The sequence below is a fragment of the Oratosquilla oratoria genome, chromosome 15 (genome assembly GCF_046742065.1).
Source record: "Oratosquilla oratoria isolate Oo_2021 chromosome 15, ASM4674206v1, whole genome shotgun sequence".
NCBI lineage: Eukaryota > Metazoa > Arthropoda > Malacostraca > Stomatopoda > Squillidae > Oratosquilla > Oratosquilla oratoria.
Genome location: NC_134791.1, coordinates 35,358,863 through 35,368,862, shown reverse-complemented (window position 1 = coordinate 35,368,862; position 10,000 = coordinate 35,358,863). Strand labels below are relative to the sequence as shown.

The window sequence follows — 10,000 nt, the reverse complement described above, 5'->3', positions numbered from 1 at the left end:
TGTCGCCTTTAACTCTATTGCATTCAAGACAATCTGCTTCCCTATTTTTCTAATATATATATATATATATATATATATATATATATATATATATATATATATATATATATATATATATATATATATATATATATATATATATATAATCCCAACAGATCTTAATATTGTAATGACATACTTATCCATATGCTTAAACTAATATAGTTTATACAGCTTAACTTCCAGTTAGTAATCCATAGAGAAGGACCAATCATATATAATTATCCATACGCCGAGCGCAACTCAGGAATTGATGCACTAGTACAGACACTTCAAACTGACTCATCACATAAAATCTGCGACGGGAGTGTGGCTCTCCCATCCCTCCTGCCTCTCTCTCTCTCTCTCTCTCTCTCTCTCTCTCTCTCTCTCTCTCTCTCTTCCCTTCATCTGCTTGGTAGGGCGGGTGGGTAAGGGGGAAAGGGGGAATTGTAGGGGGGGGAGAGGGGAGATTCAAAATGGCTTCGGAGTGCTCTGCTAAATTGAATCCTTCTGAGCTCTCGCTTACCACAAACTCTCTCCCCGTTTCCCTTCGTATACATAACACACTTAAAGTCGTACTTTCGAAACCTTTCGAACGCTTTCTACCATTAGCAGGTACGAGTAGAATTTTACCAACTTCATGGGCTCTACTTACGAAGAGGTAGACTTAAGTGGAATTTTACAAGTTTAACTGGCTGTATTTACGACTCTTACCGGTAGATTTTTGACGATAAATCAGTACTCCTGATACATTCAACTAAAATCCCTGACTGAAGACCTTATTTCTAAAGGTGGAAAGCGTTTGCCGGGGTTGGGCGAAATGATTTGAAAGCGTGGTCCTCATCCTCCTTCTAGGTCTGCTCCCCTCATCTTAATAAAATCGTCTGGCGTCAGTTGCACAGGACGTCATGTTGAAAGGCTGGACTAGTGTCAAATTGCAATGGTGATATATATATATATATATATATATATATATATATATATATATATATATATATATATACATATATATATACATATATATATATATATATAATATATAAATATATCTATATTACATTTCTGTGGCTGTCGACAGACTATTTCACTTAACGGAAATAAATACTCACGGTTTATAGGTGTTAGCAATCACTCTCTTACTTTCTGCTACTCTAGCATTCTCTATTTCTCTCTCTATCTTACTCGCTTTTTTTTTACTACCTCCCTATTTCGCTCTCTATTACTCTCTCTCTCTCTCTCTATTACTCTCTTTTAATCCCATTCTCTTACTCTCATTCTATTACTATCCACTCTATATATATATATTACTCTCTTTCTCTATACTCTTTCACTCTCTCTTGCTTTCGTAGACCATCCCTTAAACATATATTGTATATGTCTGCCGCCAGGACTTATTGTTCTTCTGAGGGGGTTAGGGGAAACCCACATCTATAATAAGAGATATTTGGGAGCTTATACTCTAGCCTAACCTAACCCACCTTTGACCTATCTAGATAAACTAAACGACCTAAGCCAATAATTAAATGCATCAACAAATCACCATGAAGCACATTCCTCAACTCATGTCATCTATAGCATGAGATAGCAAAATAGACTTAAACATAATCCATCAACCCTCTTAGGTAATACATAGAGATGCATATTATTCTAAATTTATATCTAAAGTGATATATGTTGACGAATGAATCAAATATTACATAATAGTGGCTGGGAATTCTAGACGCAAAGATCAATAAAGACGCTTCTTGATGGGGTCTAATAAACAATTTAAACGAGGAGGGAGGGAAGGTATGCAATATTACTTTCTCGCAAACATAAGACGTGATATTTCATGACACACCAGTCCTGGGTATTAAGGGATGATTTAAAAGTTTAAGAATAAGACTCTTTTACGTAAAGACTATAGACCTCGATATATGTATTGATAACTCCTATCGCGTTTCTAAAGATGTATTACGTCATCTTTGTTGAGTGGGTGCACTAACAAGCTGTGCACTCCTTTTGATGTAATTATATATCAATAAATGATAATGAATAAATAGATAAAAATATATTCAAGAAAGTACATGACGCATTTTTATGGACATCCATACCTAACCCATGGTACATTTAAATCACATAATTCTATCATTGTTAACGATTTGATTTATTTTCTAATGTAATAGGTTTTGATAACGAGTACATTTCTTAGATAACTTGTATCACCATTATATTGCTTACTTTTGTCATATAGCATTGATCGTAGTCATCATAGTTATTATTTTTTTAACAAGGGTATTGTGGGAAAGGAGTGGGCAAAGAAGAAGGGGGTGGGCTGGCACGGGTGTCTAAATGAAGATAGACCTCGGTTTCAATGGAATGAGGTCTGCTATAAAAGGAGAAGGGAGAAAAAATGTACCGTTCAATCCCCGCGGTAAGGTTCCCTGAAACACACTGGGTATGAACAATTCCGTGCTCACTGCTAACGGCCGGTGGTATTCTTAAAAAATAATCTAAGGGAACCAGTTCCCATGACTGCTTTTGTTGACTTTAGGCTGGCCACCTAGATTGACAAACTATATTATACCAACAATAACATTATCTACGTTTCCAGCTACAAATGGTGACCCTGGAATGACTATAGTATTTGGGTCTTCGCTGTCTGCTACATTTCTTTCTTCGTGACTCGAAGAAGTGTCTCTTGCAGACGCTTCTGAAGGACCTCCCAAGGCTTGCAGACTCTTACCTCGAAGATGATGATCAACTGGCCCAACACGCTCTTCATATTTTTCACATGTTTATCCCTTTCGTCTTTGAAAAGCCTTATATTTCGTGAATTTCGTTCTAAATCCTTTACATCGGAAGTAAGTCCTTCAAAGGGATTCTCTCATCACCTAGATATATCTGGTCTTCAGTATCTTTGATGGATAAAGAATATCAAAAGCTCTCCCTCCCTCTCTCCCCTCCCTCAACGGTGAAGCAGACATGTCTATGATCCAGTTTATATCAGAGTAAAATAGGTGTTTATCAAATATTTGTGTATTATGTTTCTGTATTACTCGACAGAATCTGTATTGAATTGAGGCTAATCTCAGAATCCAGCTTACACCGAGGATATACTAAGTAAAATTTTAATCTGCTTATTCTTATAAGTCATGTTCTGAAGCTTCGTTTATGGCTGGAAAAAATTGTGTATTATTCACAAGAGTTTCTGCTGAATAGAGGACTTGTCTCTATAAAATTCAAAATTCAGCTTATACACAGGAGATATTTAGTATAGCTTTTATTTGCTCTCTCCATCATATTATGAATCTTGCACTGTCCAAGCTTTATTTCATCTTCTTCTGTTCAAAGCTTGCGTTTGATTATCTAGTCTGTTCAAGCTGCTTTACAGAATTTCAAGTTAATATATCTTTGATAATGACAAAAGAATTCTGTTCTTATCTTTAAAAAATACATTATTCCTGCCTTATTGCTGTCCTTCATGTAAATAACATTTAATTTCAGTTCAAATTGTCTATTTCATAAACACAAGCCGGCGAGCTACCCAAAACACGGTTGTTGTTGTTGCTGTTGTTATTATTATCATTAATCATTATCTATTTATTTGTTTATATATATATTTTGTTATTATTACTTTTTAAAGAGCTTTTGGTTCCAAGATGGAATTTTCACGGCCGTGGATCGATGGATCCCAGTTGGGCTCAAAGACTGAATGACAGCTCATGCGACCTGAAAAGCATGTGCGTGAGAGGATAAGTGGGTGAATGAGAGAGAGAGAGAGAGAGAGAGAGAGAGAGAGAGAGAGAGAGAGAGAGAGAGAGAGAGAGAGAGAGAGAGAGAGAGAGAGTGAGAGAGAGAGAGAGAGAGAGAGAGAGAGAGAGAGAGAGAGAGAGAGAGAGAGAGAGAGAGAAATAGACAGAGACAAAGAGAGAGAGAGAGAGAGAGAGAGAGAGAGAGAGAGAGAGAGAGAGAGAGAGAGAGAGAGAGAGAGAGAGAGAGAGAGAGAGGGTCTCTCTTGAGGCACATTTGGTTGAATGATAACCTCAGAAATCAATACTGACAGACTTACAATTTGTAAGCATATCTGATGTCTTTAAGCAAATCATTCACGCTCTTTAGTGTAAAAAATTGCACTTAAGAATTTAAAAGAACTCTAAGCAACTTGTCTGCCTTCAAGCCATTTTATTTAGCCAATGAAAAGAAAATGTCCTCTAAAGGGTAATGCATACACACACACACACACACACACACACACACACACACACACACACACACACACACACACACATATATATATATATATATATATATATATATATATATATATATATATATATACTAATGACCCACTTTCGGAGAAGAATAGGCGAAAGTAAAGAGATCCGTATATTTCGATCACTATATGTGATCCTATTCAGCAGATGTGTTACAGACTGTACAGAAGCATGCATATATACAAGAGTAGTATACATGCGCCTTTCCAAATATACGGATCTCTTTACTTTCGCCTATTCTTCTCCGAAAGTGGGTCATTAGTATAATTTTACCAATGTGCTACGACATTACTTTGTGATATATATATATATATATATATATATATATATATATATATATATATATACACATACATATAGACACACAATATAGTGTATATACGCACCTGGACTGAGTACATTATTAGATTTCATTCAGAGGAGGAAACACCATAACTGCAAATGGTTAACATTATACCTGAAAACGCTTCCAAACCATTTCTTTATTGTGGCCAATCAAACCAGACCCAATGCCCATCAGAGGTGCACATGAAAACCTTAGACTACTCTTGCCCGATCGCAAATATCTTTACACAAACCTATTTTCATCCTAAGAAAAACCTAATATATAAAGAAATACATGAAATGCCCAAGGCCAAGAGGTATACTCGAATAGCTACAGAATACCTTGGGTCAAGTATTTATGTCCTCAATAATGCGCGACTACAGGAAGGTCCACTGAGAGCTGAGAGCCTCTGGATCCTGGTGGGGCAGAACGCTTAAAGTATTTACGTCGAGCGGAGTGCCCCCAAAGGCCTTCAACTTGTCATCTGTGAGGCAATCGCGTATTGACACTCTCCCGTATCGGCTTCGAATATCTCGAGGTCATTAACCCCCTTACCTACCAGGTGGTACTGGTCCCCCTGCCGCCACACGATTTTTATTATATTTTGTGTTATTTTCCCTACTTCCCAGTAACAGCTCTATCAGAGCCAAATTTATGTATTTTGTTGTATCTTGCGGCCGATGATTTCTACTACAAAACCCTGGTAAGCTTCCAGGAAGAACCCACGATCTATCACTACGGGCTTGAAGGAAAGCATATCCAGTATTAAACATAGTCTAGACCGACAAATAATTATTGTTGTTAAGCACCATAGTTTACTAGTGTTTCTATCCTCGTGGATAATCATGCGCCGCTGTCGTGTGTGATTTATTATGATAATCTAACATGATTCATCATATACATTTAGCGTCAAACGATCCTATTCATCTTTGGATTATTCTAACAGAAACTAGTTATTCAGAGATCAAACTTCCCTCGACAACCTAAACTACATTTGTCTGTCTATATACCATTTCTTCTTATCCTTATACAGTAGGTAGCCAAGTCCCGTATAAGGAGAAAAGCCTCTGGTAAATTGATAGGTAGATAGATTGTCGAGGGAAGTTTGATGTCTGAATACCTAGTTTGTGTTAGAATATTCCAAAACTGATTAGAATCATTTGGCACTAAATGTATACAATAGATCATGTTACTGAAGGGTCAGTCTATTAATTTATTTCTATTTGTTCTTACTTTTTCTTATTTCACTTATGTGTAGATAATTTGAGTGTTTTTTTCCGGCGGTAATATTTTTCAAATTTTCGTCACCACAATTAATATCGATACAATTCTCCGTATGTTCAGTACATGTCAAAAGCATATATATATATATATATATATATATATATATATATATATATATATATATATATATATATATATATATATATATATATATATATATATATATATATATTACACACGGAAGGACCTAGTTGCAGCCATCACCGTTGCTCTATGCGTTTGGGCAGCCTGGAGTCAGCATACTTCACATCATTCGTTGTGGTGTTCATCACAGTGAAGAGCTCTGATAGCCTGCTGTCCTTTACCGTGATGATCTCATTTGGTAACTGTCAAGCTTATCTCTCCAGTGTCAGCCCACCTGTCGTCACTCTAAAGGACGTCATCTTCGTCATCATCATCATCATCATCATCATCATCATTGTCATCGCCATCATCATCATCATCATCATCATCATCATCATCATCATCATCACCATCGTTATCATCATTATCGCCATCATTGTCATCTCCATCATCATCACCATCATTATCGTCGTCGCCGTCATCATTATCATCATTTTTGCCGCTGCGATATCGCTAGCGCGCATTCACAGCACAACACAACGATATCGGGACGTTCAATGCTGTAGTCAACATTATCAGGTATACGTGGCACTTCCCATAGGTCTTGATCAGTATTATGGTCATCATCTATGAGATCAACTGATATATGTATGTATATATATATGTATATATATATATATATATGTATATATATATATATATGTATATATATATATATATATATATATATATATATATATATATATATATATATATATATATATATATTGGATATTTTAATGGCTAATTCTGAACGGAGATAGGAATGGTGGGAAATTAATCTATATTTTGAGTCTGAAGTTTCCAATATAACATGGTCCATGAAAATCACCTCTTCATCAATACGTACACGTAGTGCAACGTGTCTACACACAACACACAGAAAGGAATTTATACATATTTCATAATACTGGTTGCCCCAAACTTCTATATACAAAGGTTACGATGCTACTTTAAACGACAACCGACCACTGACGTAGTGTATGAACTGTGTTTAGCGTAAATTGTTTTGCCACGCTTTAAGGTGGTGGAACACTAGGCTAGCATGCTACTTGCTTTGGCTAGTTCGTCTGAGTAGAAACAACTTCGGATACAATATTCTAGACATCTTAACAATGCGTCTAACATTCGTATTCTAGGTTTAACTTCTATTATTTCGTCATTCACCTTCTCGCTATACGACGCAAGAGTAATTTGACATTTAGAAATTTGAAAAAGAAAAGATCGTAACCGAAGTCGTTTCTACTCAAACGAAGTAGCAAAAGCAAGTAGCATGCTAGCGAGAAATGCCTAGTGTGCCGCCACCTACTTGCTAGTTGCTTGGCAACGTCAACTGTTTTGTGTAATGGCTGCACCGAAAGTGTTGTAGATCTGAGATTAAATAATATCTGTTTTTTGACGAAGTACGTGTCTTCGTAAAAGAGTTTGTTTAATGTTACTACTAATCTAAAAATGTAACTTGACATGTGCGAAAGAATATGCTGGCATGCTACTACGTGTCTGACTGAACATATTTTAGCTTGACAAGGACTTATCAAAGAAAATATCAATCTTCGACCGGCAGATAAAAAAAAGTCGATATACAGTAGTGCCTTTCCTTCTGTTATGACAAGTTCCAGACAGTGGCAAAAGATGATCCTATACACTGCATGTTATGAAATTGTATTATTTGATGTTATGAAATAATGCAGTTTTGGAGTTTTACACACAATATTGATAGTTAAGGTGTTTAAGCAGTATGCAGCGCGCCTTTGATCAGGTGGGGTGAGGACCCTACGCCTGGGGACGCTGATTAGCTGCGGCCGAAACCGTCACCTTTGCCCTACTATGCGCTCAGGGGACTGTTGGGGGGCAGGTAACAGTCACTGGTGGGAATTGGAGAGGAGTGCGGGACTCGAACCTACAACTAAGCGCATGCGAGACCAACCCACTACCGATGACTACCAGCGCACACATCATCTGATCGTGATTGAGGTGATATTTTACCCTTACATTTATCGTTCTCTCAGGAGCCCCCGGGCCACTGAGTGAGAGCATAAAGGACAAACACTAATATCTGAAGGCAAATGCAACGCAATTTCCATTCCAGAAAACAAAAAAAAAACAGCATTTTCTGACCAAGGCAATTGATACTGGTGAGTTCACTTTCTGGTGTGTTTTTTCTGGTCTCCTTTGGATGCATGACACACACACATCTAACACAATGGCAATATATGCCAAAGGGTGGTTTAGCTCCTGGGCTTTTGTTGGACAAAATCAATCTTCTTTTGTAAGTTCCTTTAGAGGTTAAATAAATTCCAAAGGTACACACACACACACACACACACACACACACACACACACACACACACACACACACACACACACACACACACACACAAATATATATATATATATATATATACATATATATATTATGCACATATGGATATACATATGCATGCACATAAACAAATACATGTACACATGTATATCTACATATGCATAAACACATACATAAGTATATGCATACACTCATACACATATACTCACATACATATAAGCATATACATACACACACATACAAAGACGCATTCACACACACCGTTAGGCATACACATACACATTTACATATACACATACACATATATATCGAGGATAAAAAAAAATCCAAAACGACTATCAGAATATACAACACTATGCCTTAGCTGTCTGGTAACTAAGACGAATTGCTTCTTCATACGCAGCTAAATGAAATAACAATAATTTGATAGTTTCCGCATCATAAATCCAATTCGCTTGTGGACTGGAGCTTATACAAACAGCTCGCCATTGGGGGCAACCCATTAATTACAAGCAGCTCACCAGCAGCTAGTCAATTAATGCGAGCTGCTTCCCACTGAGAGGACCAGCGGGTCACCGTAGGATCCGAAGTGGTGCTTTGGCGATGGAGGGTTCAGTTCTTTGTGAACAATTATTGAAGGGAAGAAGGTGGTGATGAATAAATGTGTAAAAGTAGGCGGTTTGGGGGAGTTTTCGGTATGCAAACGCGCACGTATACACGTACACACACGCACACACACACACACACACACACACGCACACACACACAACGGCCATACCACTCTGAACACAGCTTCTCGTCCGATCAGCGAAATTAAGCAGCGTTGGGTCTGGTTAGTACTTGGATGGGTGACCGCCTAGGAACACCAGATGCCGTTGATATAACACGACTCGGTGGCGCGGTTGGTAGAGTCCCTGACTGTCACTACGGCGGTCCGAGTTCGAATCCTGCCCAGGGCTGAAATAATTTCAGTATCGCTGCGCTTCGAGTCGTTACTCCAACTCTCGTGGGCGGGGAGTTGGGTGTGTGTGTGCGTGTAAGGTCACAGTATTGCCCATACATCGGTCATATGAGTTCTGAGCTCTCTTCCGAGAAGGAAAAAGCCGTCGATCACGAGTCCAGCACGTGATCCAAAGACCAAGGTGAATATATACACAAACACACACACACACACACACACTTACTTGATGGCGTGGTGGTAACGTTCGCGGCCGCCAACGCGGTGGTCCTGGTTCGAATTCCACCCAGGGCTGAAATAATTTCAGTAACGCTGCGCTGCGAGTCGTTACTCCAACTTTTGTGGGCGGTGAGATGGGTGTGTGTGTGTGCGTGTAAGGTCACAGCATTACTCATAGATCGGTCATATACTGTATGAGCTCTGAGCTCTCTTGCGGGAGTGAAATAGCTGTCGATCAAGTGTCCAACACGTGATCCAAGCCCATGGTGAATGCACACACAATTGAAGAGTAACAAGACCCTGTGAGCGATTCTCCTATCCTTAATCGGTCATACGAGCTCTGAGCTCTCTTCCGGGAGGGAAATAGCTGTCGATCACAAGTTCAACACATGACCCAAAGACCATGGTGAATCACACACACACACACACACACACACATTAAAACTTTATACACATTTTCATGAGCGTTATTGTGTACAGTATAGAGCAGCTCTTATCCGAGCAAGACACAT

The 10,000-nt window shown here is 38.2% G+C and overlaps 1 protein-coding gene and 1 pseudogene across 2 annotated transcripts in view; one reads left to right on the top strand and one right to left on the bottom strand.

Annotated features, from left to right (window-relative positions):
• LOC143033404 (zwei Ig domain protein zig-8-like) overlaps positions 1-10,000 on the bottom strand; it is a gene marked incomplete in the record, with an annotated part of 856,967 nt that overhangs the window by 218,534 nt on the left and 628,433 nt on the right.
• LOC143033513 (5S ribosomal RNA) lies at positions 9,076-9,192 on the top strand (annotated as a pseudogene).